Source organism: Triturus cristatus, chromosome 4_2 (genome assembly GCF_964204655.1).
Source record: "Triturus cristatus chromosome 4_2, aTriCri1.1, whole genome shotgun sequence".
Classification (NCBI taxonomy): domain Eukaryota; kingdom Metazoa; phylum Chordata; class Amphibia; order Caudata; family Salamandridae; genus Triturus; species Triturus cristatus.
This window is the reverse complement of record NC_140586.1, coordinates 682,549,661-682,570,525: the sequence shown is the minus strand read 5'-3', so window position 1 is coordinate 682,570,525 and position 20,865 is coordinate 682,549,661.

The following is a 20,865-nucleotide window of genomic DNA, read 5'->3' as shown; positions in this document are numbered from 1 at the left end:
GGGGACCCTGTCCACCCTATGCGTGATCTCCCGGGCACCTTCTTATGAACACTGGTGCTGAGTCAGTGGTTCACCTCCTAAGTTAGCTCCCTGGGGTTAGTGAGCTTATTATCCACTAGGTGTTGGTGCAGCTCTGCAAAACAATAGCTGAACATGTGTTATTTGGTAATCAAACTGTACAGCAATCACATCACTGCCCTTCACCCAGATGTCCAGTGCCTTGTAAAAGTACTCTACAAAATCGACCCGTGACTGTTGGGGCAACATCTGGCTCTTTAAACATTTGTCTATACCTTTCAGGGGGATGAGAATAAACTTCCTGGCAAGGTTCTTTATGATGGGATACCTCATCCTGTGTCCCATCTCTAGGGTGAACAGTGCATTCCTCCCTTTACTGGGAATGTGCCTCCAGATACTAACGCCCCAATCCTCCGCAGGAACCCTGTGTATCTCCAAGGAAACCTCATATGCCTCAAACCACTTGCCAATGTCGTCCCTCACAACAAAGGTAGGCACCAGGTCCTGAGGGATGTGGACATTCCTGTCTCCAGTGGCCACTGGGTATCACTGCCACCATTGCTGCTGGACCTTGTGAACTGCTTGTTTATTCTCTCATCCAAGGCTCTGTCAGTCTTTTCCTTTGCCAATTTCTCCTTCAGGGCCAATTTCTTCTCCTCCAAGGCCCTCTTGGCAGTAGCCTCCTCTTTGGGTGCTCCAGTTTCATCTTGGCCAACTGCAGCTTAAGCTCCCTCTCCAACTTCCTGTCCTCCAGTTCCTAAGGAGACAGGTTGGGTTGGATACACTGATCTCTGCCCCAAGAGGGGACCTCACTTCTGTGGGCAAGTTGTCCAGTGGGTAAGTCGTCCAGTTCCTCCTCAGGGTGCTGCAGCTCAGCGCCTGTGGCCAGCTCTTCCTCCTCTTCCTCCTCAAGGTCATTCTTCTCCTGCTGCTCTTGATGCAAAGCCACTAATGTGTGACTTCCATTTTATATAGGCCCTGATTCCATCTTAGATAATAGAGGTTGTCATATTTTCTGTCGTAGATAATTGAAATCACCATCTTTCCTGATTAATGCAGAATCATTGTCATGTCTTCCATTCAACGCAGATGTCACCTGACCATATCTTTCTAAGAACTTTGAAAGCATTAAGTCATTCGACTAATGACATAGATATACCACCTGATGCAACGTTAGTCTGGGACAAGTGTCTACTTCTCAACATATCATGATCAAATAAGAACAAATACAGACATATAGTCTAAATAATGTAGTTTGAAGTGATGTGCTTTTACCTTATATATTTGTAAGGAAACATCTGGGACACGCACCTTGATGCACATAATCTATGTCAGACAGTCCTAAACATATGTAAGAAATTCCAATTTCTGATAAGGTTTAATATATAGGGGCTACCACCAGATCACTTGTTAGAAAAGATTCTTCACCCAGATTATCACACAAGATTTTGCCAGAGACAGTCTCACCGACTGCCAGCACACTTTACACTTTGCAGATGTTGCATCTTGCCTGAAGCCGATAAAGCGGAGTCCTGAAGGAAGACCCCTACCACCGTGTGTGTTTGCCATTTTCAGGGAACACTGTCTTTACTCCTCCACTGATAAATACAGCCTTTGCTGTCAACAAGGTATGCTGTGTGTCTTTTCTTCCTCAGAAAGTTGAGACTGCAAGTTGCTCTGCCTTTCATGCACTCTTAGTGTGGTACATATAGGTACATGTTAGGGTGTTGGTTAAAATGTCATCTAGAAACTATGCTAGAAATGTTAATTTTATTCTTGATTATAACATGCCTTCTTGCTGTTTTAATATTATTCTGTGTAGTTGTTTAAGACATACTGAGAAACAGGTTATTCCTGTAGTAATAATTACTTTCTTCTTACAAGTGTTCAGTCTTCTTAATGCAGTATATGTGTGTTTTTGTGAAGGGTGAAATAGGTCTGTTACTGAAAAGGTACATTTCAGCGGGGCAAGGCAGCTGGTGGTGTCCAAAGAGGAGGTGTCATCATTGGGGAGCTGCTGGATAGGGTCACAGTGAAGATTTCTACCTTCAGAATTTTTGGTAAGTCAAAAGCCTCCTGCGGGACAAAGTTGCAGGCTGTAGTTGACAAAGGCTTCACAGGCCCCGATACCTTAAGTGAGAGGTCCCGCTGAACAGGATTTGCATCAGTGGATTAGAACATATCTGGAGCTACCATGACTCTAGGCTGACTGGTGATGCACCTGGGTGGATCCTCTAGCAGGTAGGTCGCAGTTTTCTATCGGTTCTTTTGGCACTTTTTGCTGGATTTTCTTAGAAGTCTCACGTTTTAGGGTTAGGCGGGATTAGCATCTCTAACACCACTTCCAAGGGTCCATGAACAGGGAGGCACCTGATGGGGGGCTTGGGCTCACTCCGGGCAGAGGCCAGGTGCAGGTTTCCAGCTCTCTGAAACTTTTTATGTTTCTGTAGCACATGCAGGTGGCCAGCCAACTAGCCCTTGGAATCACTCTAGTGGTCCTGAGTTCAAGGAGTAGGTCCAGTCCTTCAGTCAGCATGGCAGCAAGGCAGTCCTTCCAGCAACAGGGCAGTTCTTCTGGCAGTAGGGCAGCAGGCAGTCATTCCGAATCTTCCAGAGATCCAGGAGTGTTCTGAAGAGTTGGTTCAGGAGGTCAAATATTTAAACCTGGTGTCACCCTATGAAGTGGAGGTGACATCCTGGCTACCCCCACATCTTTTTCTGGAAGTAAGTCCCCTTCCCCTGCCAATGCTCCAAGTCCTCTAGGGTGACAAAAGACTGGTGTCAAGTTATTTTGTGAGTGTGCTGGAGGCAGCCCTTTAACAGCAAGTGGGACAGGGAACAGCTCTGCCCTACCCACACCAGTCCCACTTTCTATCACTGTCTTGGAGGAATACACAAAGACCTACTGCCAAGCTATTCACAATCCAGTGGCCCAGGACACAGACTGCAGGCCCCAAATAGTTGGGAAAAGAGGATGCCAACTTTCTAAAAGCAAAAATAATGATAGCGAGTGCACTCCTTCCCTTCATGAATAGTTAGTTTTTGCTTTGACTGCCAAACAGGTGCGCGCATAACAGTGCTGTGATCGTCCCTCCACAGCATATCAATGATACTGAAAAAAAGGTGCGATAACTGCAACACCAACTGCTGCACTGCTACGATGAGGGAAACTATCCTTCATAAGTAAACCATTTTTTTTTAACATTAACCAAAGTAATCCATAGTGTTCCCTTTTTTTAAGAGTTCAGTAGTCCATATTTGCCATGCTTATAGAATCACTGCGGACACAGATAAGTTGAACTAGAATGCTTTATTCCTCATTTTCAAATGTCATATGCTGCTCATCCAAGCTTAAACATAGACATGTGTTGCCAACTGTCCTTTGAGGCAGTGCAGTGGAAAAAAAAACCAATGCATTTCGAACTTTGTAAGTTCTTCGTCTGGGGTAGTGTAATAAATCAGAAAGAACTGCTTAAACGGCTGCTCCAGAACAAAGGACACTGAATAATTGTAAATAATGCATTTTAACCATGACCCCCCCTCCCTGACAACCCAAAAAAGTCTCATACTAACACAAAAGGTGAAACAAATACTCTAACAACACCTTATTGTTCATATCAACCACAGAACACATCTTCCTGAACATAAAAGAATACTTCTGGGGCATTACTTAACATTTTCCAAAATGTCCTTGTGAATATGCGCTGTTAAACTGAACACACCTGTATATTCAGCGGCCTATTAATACGCAATTTTGGAGTAATATTTTACATACTCTCACAAGCCTTTATTAATTGGCCTTAAAACATCTAAAATGTACATAAAATTGAAAAATTTAAATACGTTTAGAACAAATGGAAAGGGCTGGTTTTGGACGTCAAAAGGCAACACAGAATACGCCCTTGCTCATAAATGCTACTGTGAATCCCCCCCTTCATGCAGAAGGTTCAGCTGTTTACACTTGTAGACCACGTGGGTGCGACTCTGTGTGCCTTGCAGTTTCTCAGGAAACATAAACCAATTTACAAATGGTCTTGTTTGGGCCTGAATAACGTAAGAAGGGATTCAGAATCAAGCTTTGTTTCGATTATTACTTTGCTCGACCAGCATGCCACCAAAATCCGACAGACTAACGAGCTGAACCCAACTGTTTCATCTCATTTGTAATATTATCGGTCATTCATGATTTTAAAGGTCACAAACCCCATTGATCCATCAGGCAGAGCAAATGCATCAGGTATAAATAACAGCAAAAGCACCAGGCGCACAGGTCAACTTCTATTAGCGTCTTTGAAATTACCACTATTTCCACTTTTTTTTCATTAAATTAGTAGTTATGTGCATTTAAAGTAAGAAAGAGACAACGGACCAACATTCCACAGAAAGGCATTCATTACAGAACGAAGACGTCAATTAAAGAGAGCATGCAAACTGAGAAACGGAGGGAGAGCTGGGACAAAAACAGGCAATGGTGGCTGTCGCAGGACGAAAGGAGCCCCGCTGCTCCCCTGCCTTGTAGAATGAACGAGCCCGCCAAAAAGGACAGCATGCCGCCTGATAATCTCAGTGTACAAGGGAGAGATTTGTGGAGATGAGGGCACGCTTCAGTGACCCTCCCCATGCATTTCATCAGTTGTATTCACTCTTAGATTTACTGGCACAGTACAACTTTTAATACTTCATTTCTGACCTTGCTGCTATCCGAGGCCGAAAACTCTATTGAATTGCAAAATGTGATCGTAGTAAGCAGTTTATTTTTTCTATAGCCAATCATCGGGCCATAGCTCTTTCTCCATGCTCTATTTATTGGCACTGCATCATGGAATGAACTGTTTTTCAGGTTCAGCTGAGAAGTAAGTAGTCCAGTTTTTATTTTGTGACCACAATTGCGCAAAAACCACGCTAAAATTCACATTTGGTGACCCTTTAACAGCGGTCGAAGTGCATTAAAAACAGTAGAGGGACTGTGATGCAGTGCAATGGTGGGATTAATGAGCGTGAAGAGAGGCCAAAGGCATGGCCAGAAAGAACAAACTATCCTTTAACTATTTTTCTGGTCTTTCACCTTAAGATAACTGCATATAAAACAACACAAACTGTAGTAAAGAAAAATAAATGCAAGTTAAACTATTTAGTGGGAAATGCACTTTTTGCGTTATAAAACTTTAAAAAATATATATTTTTATTAGACTTTTATCTTTTCAAGCACAGCAGCATAACGAAATAAATGTACAGAAATCATCTGAGATATATACATGATAACAGGGAAACACAGAGATAATACCATCAAAAGAAAAAGAAACACAATTTCCACCTATAAAGTTAGCATCCATATTGATCATACAGCAATGGGAATACATCCCCAATATGTGAGAAGTGAAACAAATATTAATCATCACTGCTTCTCCTTCCAGCTGTAAATGGGTTCCCATATACGCTTCCCAAGTGCTCTCCCCCTTTTGCCCTACCTCGCATAGATCCCCTTCTCAAGGTTATAAGCGGAGAGCAACCTAGCCAGCCATTGTTGGAATGTTGGTGGTGCTTTATCCAACCATGCCGATGCAATACAGATACGCAAAACCGACATGGCCATAAATAGAAAGTATTGTGACGGACATTGCTTATCTTCACTATTTATCCCTAGTATTATTATAGATGGTGTGAGAGAAATCTTAATTCCTAGAGTTCTATCAAGAAAGGATTCTATAGCGCTCCGCAAAACCTGTAGCTGAGGTCAGGAAGTGAAAATGTGTACTATTTCAGCATCCATACTATCACACCGTGGACATCTAGTACCCGTTGCACCCCCCCATTGTGCTATCCTTGCAGGCGTGTAATACAAGGAGTAGATTGTTTTATACTGCTGGGCTTGAAGCCCTGCAGAGCATAAAATAGTCTGACCTAATTCTCATGAATCTTGGAAACAGTCTTGATCTATCCCAAGTTTATCTGCCCACTTATTTCCATATTTTCCGAGATCATAATTTTTCAACGCAGATAGCTCGGCATAGAACCTTCGTATAGTGCAGTCTACACCACCCTTAATAACATCCATTATTTTGTTTTAACCAAAGCCAGAGGGCCCGTCCTTTTTCTTTCCTAAAAAACTCCGAATTTGTAGATATTTAAAAAAATTCCTTTTGCCAATACCATAAATAAGCTGTATATCTGAGAACTGGCGAATTCCATTCGGCCCCAATAGATCACCCAATTTCCGGATTCCACGCCGTCCCCATTCTACCATTACTGAGTCTGCAAAGACTTCCGCTGGGAGGGTTGGATTCCTACATAACTGAGTATAAGCGTTCAGCCTGCCAAGTCCACTTTTTTTCGGAAACGACGTCCACACCTTATGAGCAGCCATCAAGGTCTTAAACTTGGTTCTTTTAAAATAACTAGGGTCGGTGTATTTTAAAAAGCAGTTCTCCGCCTCCCCGCCAATCAATATAGAATACATATCTATAGATCCTTGACCTGTAAATCAGACGCATCCCCCCCTAACAAACCACACATATACTGAAAGGCTGCCGCCCAATAATACATTTTAAAGTCAGGGACGGCCCATCCTCCTCTTGCCCTAGGTAAAGACATGAAACGTAATGACCTCCTGGTTTTCCCATGTGCCAAAATAAATCTGTTGACCAAGTGCTCCAGTGCCGTAAACCATTTAGCCTCAAATTCAAGTGGAATCGCCCTAAAAAGATAGAGAACCTTGGGTAATAGGATCATTTTTACTACATTACACCGCCCCACTAGGGAGAGATGCAGATTATGCATTCTATCCAGATCTTTTTTAGCTTTAGATATTATTGGCTCGATGTTCCTGTCCACAGTCTTACCCAGATCCACCGAGATGTTGATCCCTAGATAGACAGCGGAGTCAACAACCCGTATGTCGTTGCACACGGCCCCCTCATTCTTGATTATCTGAGTCTTGGGCCCATTTAACGCATATCCTGACACCCGGCCAAAAGCAAGAGCTTCTGACTCCACTACAGCTATGGCATTTGCAGGTGATGGGGTCACTAGAGCAATGTCATCTGCGTACGCCAAGGTTTTATATTCTAAGCCATGAACCTTTATAGGGGGAATCCCACCATTTGCTTCCAACCTACGAATTAATGGGTCGATACATATCGCAAATAGTAGCGGCGAGCATGGGCAACCCTGACTTGTGCCGCGCTTAATTTGCAAGGGCGCCGTATATCCTCCATTAACTCTGAGTCGGGCTGTGGGAGCTTTGTTCAAAGCCTGAATTGCATTGATGAAGCCCCCCCCAATACCTCACCACTTCAAAGCCGTCCAAAGGTAGTCCCAGGAGACCCGATCGAATGCCTTTTCGGCATCCAACAACATGACCGCCATGGGTTCTCCTGAGACTTCGGTGGCATCGAAGAGAGTAATAACCCTGCGGACATGCTGCGTTGTGCCTCTCCCAGGGATAAAGTCATGCTGAGTGGGGCTAACCAACTTACCTATGACCTTACAAAGCCTGAGAGCCATGACCTTGGAAAAGATTTTTGCATCGGAGTTCATTAAAGTTATTGGTCTATAAGACCCTGGTTCTATAGGTGTTTTTATTTTTAAGAAGACTACTATATCAGCGCCTGCCCTGGAACCTGGAACGGAAATTCCCTCCTGGGCCTGCTGTACTGTTTGAATCAGATCGCAGCAGATTACTTCCTGGAAGACTTTATAAAATTCTATGGGAATCTGATCGGGGCCCGCAGCTTTACCCGAGGGGAGGCTATTCATAGCCGTAAAGATCACTTCGGCAGCCAAAGGTGCTTCCAATGCCTCCCTATCTCCCTCGGTGAGTGATGATGCAAAGATGTCCCTAAGATACCCTTGGATTTCCAGGAGGTCTTTCGGCTGTTCATTATACAAAGTAGCATAAAATTGCCTAAAAACCTCTCGAATCCCATCCGGGTCATTAACTATCCCACCCTTTCCATCCGAGATCCCCTTAACTTCCCCTATAGCCACTTTCTGTCTTGTGCGTACCACTAGTGTATGTCCAACGTGCTCACTTAACTCATAGCATTGCTCCTTTCTTGCCAGAAAAGTAGCAGCCGTTTTGTTAGCTATAATCTCCTCTGCTTCAGCCTTTGCCCATGTGACGTTAAGCAGAGCCTGATCCAGAGGTGCCCCCGATATAATTGCTGCATTCAATTCTTCCTCTGCGTAAGCGACCGCCTGGGACAATTTTTTAGATCTTAATTCCTCCTGTTTCTGTCTATGTAGGCTAAAGCTCAGCGTCTCCCCTCGAACACCCACTTCAAAAGCATCCCAGGTTACCCCTGAAGAGGTACTACCTCTGTTAATATCCCAAAAACCTACTATCCATTCCTTCATATGATGCACGTATCTTACATCTTTCAGTAGTCCTCTCTCAAAGGTCCATACACGCTCGCGCCTAGCCGCCCTTGCAATTTCCACTGTTAAAACTATCGGGTTGTGGTCGGAAATGATCCGAGGTAATTTCTCAATCTGAGTTATTCCGAGCCAGGTTAGAAATTGCTCGAAACGTCCTTTTCTTACGACCCACATATCGGTCCCCTGCTTCTGTCCACAACCCCCCCATCCCATTTATATTAAAATCCCCGCACAGGATAACAGGTATAGGCCATGAGGATAACTCTAGATCTAAAAATTCAAATATATCCGGGTCGTCCTCAGTAGATCCATAGACTGAACACAAGGTAACCATTTCACCATTTATTATACATTCCGCCAGAACCCATCTGCCCCACTGATCTTCCATCTTTCTCTTGACTATGACATCGTTTCTCCTAGAAAGTATATCAACCCCTCTGGTTTTAGCCCCCTGCTTAGTATATGCAACCAAATGAAACCCCAACTGCTCCATTAAATACCCCTTTGTACCCTCTATATGCGTCTCTTGCAAGCATACGAAATCCAGCCGCATCGTTCTTAAAATTGCTAAAACCCGTTGTCTTTTGAACTGGTCGTTCAGGCCACATACATTAACTGAAGCAATTTGTATGCTCATTAAAACACAGCAATCAATTGTCCCAACCAGTTATCCTCTAAATCAGTGCTTAGATTCTGTGTCTTCATTTCTGAGTTCCCTCTTTCTTTCTTTTTAGCTACTTTGCTACACCTCTTGTGTCCACCCATAAATCTCAGATGCCGTGCTGTGCTGTACCCTGTGCCCCCCCTCGAACTACCCCCGAACCCTACCCACCCCTCAGAACCCTCCCCTGTAAGCCCCCTCTCCCCCCTTACGGGCAAATAGGTCAGCAATTACCTATGTGTGACAGCTTAGACCCGTAGCTAAGTTGCAGCCCCCCCTCCCTTTGTGCCCACTCTTTGTGTCCCCTTAATCTCCCATGACAGATTCATGATTCTCATTAAGAACACCACACAGCGGGACCCCTCCATTACCCCCCCTTCTGCTCCTTTAGCTCCGCCAAATATACTTGAGCCTTAATTTCCGTAAAAAACATTCAAACTTGCCCCTTAATTATTACTTTAAGCCGTGCTGGATACAGTAAATAGGCCTCACAGCCCAGTCCCTGAAAAGGATCATTCAACTGTCTTAGCCTCCATCTCCTTTCCTATGTGGCGTGACAAAAGTCTGGGCGGGCAAAAAATGAAGTACCTTCAAATGCCCGTCTGACATCTGGCCTTGCCTTATCCATAATTTCCTGCCTGAGGAGGTAGATGCCATAGTACACAAGGATCGCCCCAGGTCTGTCAGCTTGAGCCGCCACGTGCCCTTTCCTTTGGGTCAAAGGGAAACGATGTGCTCGCTGCACCTCCTTCTCCCAATTCCAGGAAGCCAACTCAGGGAAGGCCACCTTCAAAAGGGAGATAACAGAAGCCATAACATCCTGTCCTTCGACCCCTTCAGCCACCCCCAGCAGTCTGATGTTATTCCGCCTCTGGCGGTTCTCAAAATTCTCGAGCTTCCACTGGACATCCTCCACCGCCTTCTCTTGTGCCTCTTTAAATGTCTGCCACTTACTGACGTCGTCCTATAATCTTCCGGTTCTCTCCTCCACCTGGGTAACTCTGTCCACCATATCATTGTATAGTTTATTCATCTTTCTGAGTGAGCCCTGTATTTTCTTCGTTGCCTGTTTTGCTCTCTAGCTCTCTGACCTGGCTTCTCCCTGCATCTGTTTAAGCGTGGTATAAAGAAGATCCATTGAGGGAGTCTGTGGTGAGCTGCACGAGTTGTTTGCCCCTCTTGCACAGTTATTGCACCGTCTTCCTGATATAACTGAGATGAGGCTGAGTAGTCCCAAAGAAGCTTTCTAGCAGCATCCGAGTGGGGTGGGCTCACTGTCGACTTAGATTTTGATTTGGATCTATTTTTATGATGAACGGCCCTATGAACAGCGGGTGCTCTTTGTACTTATGAATTTTCCGCTGAGTCTGAGTCACCAGATAAACTGCCATCACTTGCGGGAGAAGAGTCTGTGTCATTGTTAAGGGAAAAAAAGCAATCCCATTATGGTGAGCCAGTAATTGCTTTAGGATGGATAGACCCCTGCATCTGCTTCGCAATTGCCACCCCTGGAGTCACCTTCTCTATGGGGTGGGGGGGATTACTGCCTGGCTGCTAGTCTTAACTCTACCCATTAGCCTTCCATACAACATCCAGCTCAGGGTCCAAGGCATTTTCAATCATACTGTTCGTACTTTCCAAATCATTGAATCCAGTGCCTCCTACCGCCTCCTCGAGACTCTGTGCGCCCTTTGCTCAAAGTCTGCCTGTTTCATCGGTGTTCTCTCCGCTCGGCTCCACATGTCTATCCGGAGGCCCAGCTTGAGACTGCAACTCTATATCTGTGCACGACAGTGCTTCAGGGTTCACTGCGTTCTCCGCTGAAGAAACTCTCGAGGGCTCCACCGGAATCGGGGAGAAGGACTCCATCAAGCTAGGTTGTCGTAGATTGCTTTCCCTAGATTTGTTGCCACCGTCCTGCCCAATACTGCTAAATTTCCGAATTGCGCCACCAGTGTTAATGCCATTATTGCCACCATTGAGAGCGCCGCTACTGCTGCCATTGCCGCTACCAGTGTCCTCCGCCTCATCCGGCTTCTTAGAGACCACTCTGCGAGATTGCCCGGTACCTCGCTCAGCCATAGCCCCAGTAGCTGATGCCGCTGCATCCTTCTGTGCATCCTTAGCATCCTTAGGCTCCTTCTGTTGTTTGGCCGCTCTTGGCGCCATTCTGTGATAGGCACTCCTCCAGCGATAGAATGACCTCAGTGCGCCGCCAAACCTGCGGGCTACATATACCACCGATGGAGTCGCCTCATGACCCCAGCACTGCAACAGTTTGTGCTCCACCACCCAGCCAGGCACTCGTTTCAGGAGAAAAGAGGTAACCAGCATCCTTATATCTTCGCTTACATCAAAGGAGGGGGGGAGAGTACTGCGACTTCTTGCTATGGCCGGTCAGCGGCCATCTTGCCCCCAGCGCTGCCCCTGACGTTATAAAACTTCTATTGGTTAATGTGAGCACAGCAGTTGTCCGTGTTACCGGAGAGCCACAGAACTAAATCCTGGTTGGTGCAGAGGGCAATAGTGGCTCATGTATTGTTTGTGCTTCGAGATCCCAGCCTGTTACCGAAAGCACTGTCAATATGTGACTCATTTTCAATTTGCATTACACTCAGCATAAGATAGGCTACCACAAAATGTGCAACAAGATTTAAGTTTAAAATAAAAAAGTGCTTCCAAAATATATGTTTTAGTAATGCATAGACTGTACCTAGTGCAAACATTTTTTTTTATAACTTTCCATTAAAAGCACACACTCCTCAGCTGAGCTGGTAACAGCCTTGCTATACCTCTCAAATTTGGAGTTAAACAACAGCAACCACAGCATCGAGACCGCTCTCCTCGCCACCACCGATGACATCCGCATTCTACTGGACCAGGGCCACACTGCGGCCCTCATCCTGCTAGACATCTCTGCAGCCTTCGACACCGTCTCTCACCGCACTCTCGCAGCCAGACTCCATAACGCCGGCATACAAGGAAACACTCTCGACTGGATCTGCTCCTTTCTCACCGGCAGAACCCAAAGGATCAGACTCCCACCCTTCCTCTCCGAAACCCACAGAGATCAACTGAAAAGTACCCCAAGGATCCTTGCTCATCCCCACGCTCTCCAACATCTACATGACCCCCCTGGCCACCATCTTCTGACAGCATGGGCTCAGCATAGTATCTTACGCCGACGACACCCAGCTCATCCTCTCCCTGACGGAGAACGCCGAAAACACCAGACTCAGTTTCCAGAAAGGAATGAAAATCGTCGCGGCCTGGATGAACAACAGCTGCCTTAAGCACAACCAGGAGAAGACAGAGCTCCTCGTCCTTGGACCCTCCTCCTCCACCTGGGACAACACCTGGTGGCCTTCCGCCCTAGGAAACCCACCCACTCCATCAGACCACGTCCGAAACCTTGGCATCATCCTTGACTCCTACCACCTATTACCCGCCAGATCAACGCCGTCGCCTCCACTTGTTTCAACTCCCTCCGCATCCTCTGCAAGACCTTCAAGTGGATCCCCCTGAATGCAGAAAGACCGTCACCCATGCACTCATAACCAGCAGACTGGTCTACGGTAATGCCCTCTACACCGGAATCAACAAAACCCTGCTACGCAAGCTCCAAACCATCCAGAACACCGCAGCCAGACTCATCCTCGGAACCCCACGACATGAGCACATGACCCAGCACCTATGAGATCTCAACTGGCTCCCCCTCGAGAAGAGAGTAACCTTCAAGCTACTCACCCACGCTTACAAAACCCTCCACAACATCGGACCCAATTACCTCAACGAAAGAGTCTCCTTCCACGTACCCAAAAGGAACTTCCACTCCGCCGACCTCACCCTGGCAGAGACCCCACGCATCCGCAGAACCAGAGAAGGCGGAAGAGCCTTCTCCTACATCGCAGCAAAGACTTGGAACAAGCTCCCAGTCAACATCAGACGCTCCCCCACCCTGCACACCTTCAAGAAGAGCCTCAAGACCTGGCTCCTTGACTGATCCAGAGCTCTCCCTCCCTCCCCCCTCACGGGTGAGTAGCGCGCTCTATAAACACCTGATTGATTGATTGAAACGTAATATTTGACAGAAATATCTTGCCTGATCCTTTTGTGACTCTCCTAGATTATTTCAAAGATATTCCTGAGAATATTCCCAGAAATATGTTGCACTTGCATTATTGTTAGCTAGAGCCACAAGTCACCATGCTACGGAGCAGAGGTCCCCTCCCCGCTGTTGCATACTGGATCCAAGACTTAATCTACTGTAACAACATGTCAGATGACTACACTATCCTAATGCCTGCTCGGGCCAGGCCTAAGGACATTTGGGAGCCGCTAGGCACATACCTGGCAAACCGCGCTTCTACATGACATATATGGACTCAAAGATGTTGAACTTTAAACTATTTGTATAAGTGAGAAATCGTTACTATATCAGTGTAGTTAAGTGTAATAATATGAATCGTGAACTCCTGTTACCTCTTAGCTCTGTAAACCAAGGGACAAGAATTGACGCTTCTGCACAGGTGAAGTCAAATTAAGCTTGATTCATCGCAGTATTTGGCTTGTTTGTATGGTTGGACTGACTTCTCACTATATGGATATAACTCTCTCTTATGATGTTAAGACAAATAAAGTTTACACTTTTTTTATCAGGAAACTTAAAGTGACTCCATCTATTTAAAGCCAATATACCGCTTCCAAGCAGCCTTTACATTTACAGATTAACCAATTGCCCAACTTCACATTTCTTACTGGCAGCAGGTCCGCTGACAAAAAGGCGTGTTTCTTGTTCAGGGGTCTGTCCCTCCCTCGGATTCTCAGCACCGGAGAGTCCCTCCCTTTCACTTCAGCTGAGGCATCTGAACTGTCCAAATTAACTGCCCTGGGGTAGTTGTGTGTTTTAACAAAAAGCAGAGGAACTGTTTTTGTTTAATGAAAAAAGTAGAGGCACGTGTTGAGCAACTGATCCAGCCCACTTCGTCCTCTGCCCTTAACTACATTTTACCAGCAGTTGAAAAAAATCACAATCGTTTTTTGTTAGCAAGCAGCATAAAGGTTGGCTTTCGTAGTTGTTCCCTTTAAGTACTCACATGGCTTTACATTTCTGAATTGCTTAACTGTTTGTTCTCTGTTTAGGGAATCATTCACTTAACTGCATTAGACTTGTCAGCGAGCTAAATTAAAAGAGTTAGTATCCACGACTTGTACCAAACATGTAAATACAAACATCTCTGCACATTTGCAATACTGGCTTGGAATGACAAGGGGTAGACGATCCAAAATACCTTGGCACTGGATGCCAGTCTACTATTCAAATCTCAGATTCCAGAAATCCTGCTGGCACCCTGCAAATCTCAATGAGCTGGCCAAAGTGGAACCACACCTGTGATTAAAAAAAATGACTGTAAAAATGTACCATGTGCTGAACGAGATAGCAAGAAGTGGAATTCAAATGCTGCCCCAATGAAGAACAAGTTTGTATCTTTCACTGCAGCTACCTAGATGATGGCTGTAAATATCCTGGTAATGCTGCCAATACAGCTGTGTGGGAGTTTGATCGAAAACTCTGGACGCACCGGTTTATCGGGGTGTAGAAAGAAGCATAGAGTCTGGGGTGATCCAGACAAGACTGGCATAGAAAAGAATCAGGCAACGTGCTCTAGACATTGACTCAAATTTGGAGACATCATGCGATGGCTATGATCTCCTCGCCAAGCATGATGGGCAAAACAATGCAGCGAGAAATTTCTGGGTGTTCCAGGGCGCCTGAAAAGGGGAGGCTGGGACTAGATTGAACACCGGCAGTGGTGGCCAGCACGGAGCTGTGGTGGTAGGGGGTAGGGCTAAGAAGGTATAATTGTACAAAAAGGAAAAAAATCACTTAGCTCCTCGCCGACAAGTCCAACGTCAAATCTCCTCTGCCGAACAGGAAGCAGCCATGCTTCCCTGAGTCAATCACAATGCTGCAATGCAGTGTTGTGATTGGCTCTCCTAAACCAATCACAACGCTGCAATGCAACGCTGTGATTAGTCCAGGCGCCTTGATTCGGTGCTCAGATGGGGACTGGGGGCCTGGGCATGTTCTCCATGCAGGCTGTAATGCAGCCTGCATGGAGAAGATGCTAAAGTGCACATGACTGTTTGGCTGGCCCGAGAGGACCGGTCAAAGCATCATGTACACTTTAGTGTGCCCACCACTCCTCCCCTGCTCAGTCAGCAGAGCAGCCCACCCTCATGCTGCTGCAGCAGGGAAGAATTTAACATTGCGCACAGCAGCAGTGGGGTGACACTCCTCAGCCTTAGCGGAGGAGCCGCCACTGGAGTAAGTATATTATTGGTTACATTTGTGGGAACTAATTTTATTATGGGTTTCGTGAATTCTTTCAAACCGAAGAATGTGGTTGATGGGCAAGTTCAACATCAAGGGCCCCATTATAAGCTGGATGGAGTGGTAGCCCCTAGTGGGATAGCACGCTGCCTAGTTATAACTGGGCCAGAGTTCCTGTACCCTGGTGCAATCTTTAGTGGCTAGAAAGTAATTTTAGGCTTAGGCTGCACATGCCAGCTGGCTCTCCAGCCAACAATGCTTGTCCCCGATCGATTTTCATGGCACAGGGGAAGCATGCAATGCTCCCACTGCCAATTTTTCCTTTATCACTGGCCACTTCCCCCAATCCCCTTACTGCACACTCCCCACCTTGCCTGGGTGTGAAATTCCGCTTGTCTCGCGCAGTTTGCAAAGTTTTTCTCACTATGCGTGCAGAGTTCTGAAATCTCCACGGAGCAGAGTTTGTTCCTTGCTCTGACTTGTCGATGTTAAGTTGGTGAGAGCTAGTGAGAAATCTTGCTCTGGACCACCTCCTGGCGAAATTTCTCAATGCAGGTGTTGGACTTGGCCCTTTTTGCAGGGTCATCCCTGAACTTTTTGCCTTCCTCCTGTATTTATTCTGTCCTGTTGTTGGCTGTTTTATGACTCTGGGCACTTTACCACTGCTGATCAGTGCTAAAGTGCATATGCTCTCCCTATGTTAAATTGATGTATTGAGTAGTGACTCCATGATTGGGTTATTTGATTTACTTGCCAGACCCTTGTACAGTGCACTATGTATGCCCAGGGCTTGTAAATTAAATGCTGCTGGTCGGCTTGCAGCACTGGTTGTGCAACCCACAGAAGTAGCCTGTAAAAGTGTGTCTCAGGTCTGCCATTGCAGAGCCTGTGTGCAGACTGGTACTGCCATGTTGACTGGCCAAGAGCACCCACTTGCCAGTCCCTAAACCTTCCCTTTTCTTCATACCAGACACCCCTATGGTAGGCCCAAGGGCAGGGTGCATTGTAAGTATAAGGTAGGACATGCCCTGGTGTGTGTGGCATGTCCTAATAGTGAATTACACCCATTTTGGTTTTCACTATTGCAAGGCTACCTGTTCCCCATAGGCCAGAATGGGCAGTTTGATTATTACATCTTATAATACTAACTGACTCAGGGAACATGGTAGAAATTCAAGTTCAGTATGTCTGAACTCAGAATGATAAAATACATCTTTTAGTGAAGTTGGTTTTAACATTCTGTGTTTGAAAATACCACTTTTAGAAAGTAAGTATTTTCTTGCTTAACTGTCCAAGCCTGCTTCTGCTAGGTTGTGTATTGTGTGTCTGGTTTTGTGAGTGACAAGGGCTGGGGATTCCAGGAGAGAGGGTGAGTCAGCAAAGGGCTGAATAGAGAGATCTGCATGTAGATGGTTGGGAGGAGCTGCAACTGGGACCTGAATAGGGCTCTGCCTTCCCTTCACAATGCTGGCTCCACCTCCTGTGGTACGTCTGATGTCTCTGCCCTGCACTGTGAAAGGAAAGAAGTAGTCTTGTCAACAAAGTGCTCCAGGACTGACCAGAACTGGTTTGGACTAGGCAGGGGCCTCTCTGCCTTCAGAGAACAAAGAGAAAAGTAGTATAAATATGGGGACCCAGACCCCAAGACTTTAGATCACTTCTGGAACAACAAGACAAACCACTGCCAAGGAGAAGAACCAAAGGAAGCTGTAGGAGTTGTACTGCCCCCCCTGCCAGTGTGTTGTGTTGCTGGATTGGCCTACAGTGGTGTCTTCAGTGCCAAGGAGAGGAGAAGGTACTTTCAAAGAACTTTCATCATCTTGCAGAATTTTACTCCAAGGGCTTGAACTTATGCTTGCCTCCTGCTGAAGTCTCAGGGACAAAAGACTTCACCACCAGCTCCCCTCTGAATTTCCTTGCTGGGAATTCTATCTGCAGAAGTCTGCGTGTCACTGGGACCTGGAAGCGCGACGCAACAAGAAGAAGTGTGTCGACGCATCACCGGAGAAGCCTGTCGCCATCGCGAGGGTCGCCGTCGCATCGCCGGAGATGCGTGTCGCGGCTCCAAAGTACAGAGTCGCCGCAAGGCTGCCAGGGCGTGCACGCATCGTCTTAACATCTTATCGCATTGCACCGGATTGTCACATCCCATCGAGGCGCCATCTTGCCGCATCGCAACTGGGCCGCAGTACGAGAATCTACGCATCACCTCCTCTCCGGTAAGGATCAAGGCGCATCCCCTACTCTGCGCAAGCATTGATGCGTGACGCATAGTCTCCCCCGAAGCAAGGAACCAAAGTATCTCAAATGCTGCGAGCCTTTTGTTTATTTTGCGTTACGCATCCAGGTACTTTTGTGAGAACTGTGTCGCATTTACCAGCAACTTGAACTAAGCTAATTCTACCATCTTTAAGTCAATTTTGAGTACAGTATTGTGGATTTTTGTCGTTTGTGGTCTTGTGTTAAGTCTATATAAAGAATACATTTTTATATAACCTGTGTGGTGTCCATCTGTAGTGTTTTCACTGTATTACTGTATGTGTTCACAAATGCTTAACACACTGCGTCTGAGATAAGCCTGTCTGCTCGTGCCAAGCTACCAAGGGGGTGAGCAGGGGTTATCCAGTAGTGTTATCCCCTTTCCCTGACTTAGAAGCAAGGATCCCTATTTGGTCAAAGGTACCTACCTCTGCCGAGGTAGGTACCTCTCGAGTGGCAGAAAGAAGCAGCGTCCTCTTGAACTGCACATAGTGGCATTCGCACTGATTTTACAGCACGGCACAAACACCCGATGCTAAAAATCACAGTGAAGGGTGCAAGGTAATGCACTCCGCCGCTAGCAGAACTCCGCGTAGCTGAGTTTTTGGCCCACTTTGCGGAGTTCTGCTTAGCGGAACCACGCAAATTCCGCTCAGGCCTGCCCACCATGCACCTCCTTCCACTCCCAATTATCACCTGCCCCCAGTAGGTGGTATGTGGGAGCAATAAACCCAATTGAATTGGGAATTCTGTGTGGAATTTTACCAGAAACACAGATCTACACAGCCATTCACTAGTCCATCGGGATTACATTTCAATAGCCGTATTTGTGTGTGGAAACAGGGGGGAATGTTATATTCGCCACATTGCATTCCCACGCATGCATCTGCCCAAAAAAGGATAACACTTAGGCAAGAATCAGTTAAACGTAAATGTGCAATAGTACGTTTTATTTTCCCTTTCTCTGATGACATCGGGAATATATATTTCTATGTGTGATTTTTTTCTCCATTTATCACATGGAAAAGGGCAGTGTTTGGATAGCTTTCAACACCCATCTAACCCTTATGTCTACTCGAAGTGAGCTTTAATTTAGAAGAGCAATGATTTTGGGAAGATGCATTGGCAAATATCCACAAATTTAAACAGGTTTCCGCACATTTGAGACTCCAATGCTGCTTTCTTATGAACACTAGTATATCCCCAATCATAACTGAAAACGCTAGTCACAGAGGTGCCTGCAGTGGCATTTTTTTATCCAGGTGGGGTAGACAATTAATGTTCCTATTCATCTCAGTGAGCTCACACTCATTGTTAAAATAAATGGACTGAGGATTAAGCTACCTGTCCACTGTAGGCACTTTGGCAATTCTTCTTGGGGCGTCTGGGAGCATCCCTTTTGTTATATCAAACTTCACTTAAGTTCCACTGGAGACACTAACCTCAGGAGATTATCTACTCAATTATACCTCAATGTTTCAACTTTTTACACCAGCAAGTTAAAAACGTTCTTTACAATCAGTAAAAGTGGATGTCCACATGTCCTCTTTAATGAAACACAGGTATTGGAAATTCCACCTGAAAGGTCTGTGCTCCCACATGTTTTATCATTTTAAGATTTCTGTAAAGTTGAATTCTGCTGAAGATTGAACCCTAATAAAAATACCCAGCCTCATCTACTCTGCTAAAATTATATGCCTTTCCACTCTCATTACAGGTAAGGTGTATTCAGATGGGCAGATATGCCTGTCTGGGCATTATGTATACAATGGAGAATACTAAAATATATGCAACACGATATTCATAAGAAAAAGTAAAAAGGCATACCACCTACCTGTTGAATCTGAATTAAGTATGGATTTGTGGAACAGGAAATGTAGCCCCAAAAACGTTAAATGCTGATTGAGGCTGCACTGATCCTATCAGCCTCGCTGTTATACCTTTTATCTTAGAAGGGTAAGATATATATTTTCAATTTTGAGAAGATGTAATCTACTATCATGTCAGATATATAATTTGGACTGACACATTCAAATCTTCAATCCAAATTGAGTTACCTAATTGGTATCTTTAAAACATTAAATATTTAGATCTTCAGACATCTTAAGTAGATTAAAACAAATTCATCCTTGTAACTAAAGGCTTAACAACTTTCAATCTTCATACCTATCCTGTGTTAAGTATCTACCAGCCCAAGCTTCAAATGGGTATACGGACAATAGTGAAGGCAGGAGTTGACCTACAGTGAAGTCTTAAACATTTGTTCATGCCATCACCCAGATACTTTTAGGCAATGTACGGATGAAGATATCCAGCTCCAGTGTTAAACAGATGACCCTGTGATAGGGCCAGCAGCTTACACTTAAAAGTCCTTGACCTGCAGTAGACTGAAATGGTGGGTGTAGTTAAGAGGAAGTCAGGGCTCCTTATCCTCAAAGATGTCTCTTTGGACTTTGTTTAAAAAAAGGGTTTTGTAGATGTTCTGTGTTAATAGGCACAGGAAAAACACCATATGCGGTATATGGGGTGAGTGAAAGGAGTGCAAACTGTACAACATTTAGGGGAGGATCACCTAACAATGGAACGCTACCTCTCAACCTCCTACCCCCATTTAAAAGTCCATTCCCAACCTACTGGCCCTTCAAACCCAGTCTAAATGGAAAAGAAGCAAGTAGGAAGACATCCCTATTGCATGTTAATCATCCATTGCAGCTTACTAGCAGTATCCGGTAGAGCTTTTACAAGCTCAGTCGTCATTTGAAGATTCCAGAACCAGATTCCATGAAATGGGATGTCCTTTCCCTGATGTTGTTCACAGGACTTTTTGGTCCAGTGACACTAGGGACAGCCTACCTGCTGGGGGAATTTGGCTCTGGAAAACCTGAAATCTGGCATGTCAAACAAGGTCCCGGACAAGAGGAGGTTAGAGAACAATTCAAAGGATACCAGTTAACTGGCGTGCCGCCGGGGAGACTGTTCAAGACAACCAACTATGGCGTGATGCCAAAAATGCCACAACGATGAGGGTCAAAGACCTGTGCGCACAGGGAGTCATAATATCATCCTGTATCCTCTCTCTATTCTCCACTTGTTGGTGCTCACTCAAAAATGGTCATCGTCCAACCATTCCTCAAATTAAACTAATCACACATATAAGGAGCACCAAAGTTCATAAAATTATATCCTAATACAAATTTTCTAATTAAGACAAAAAGAA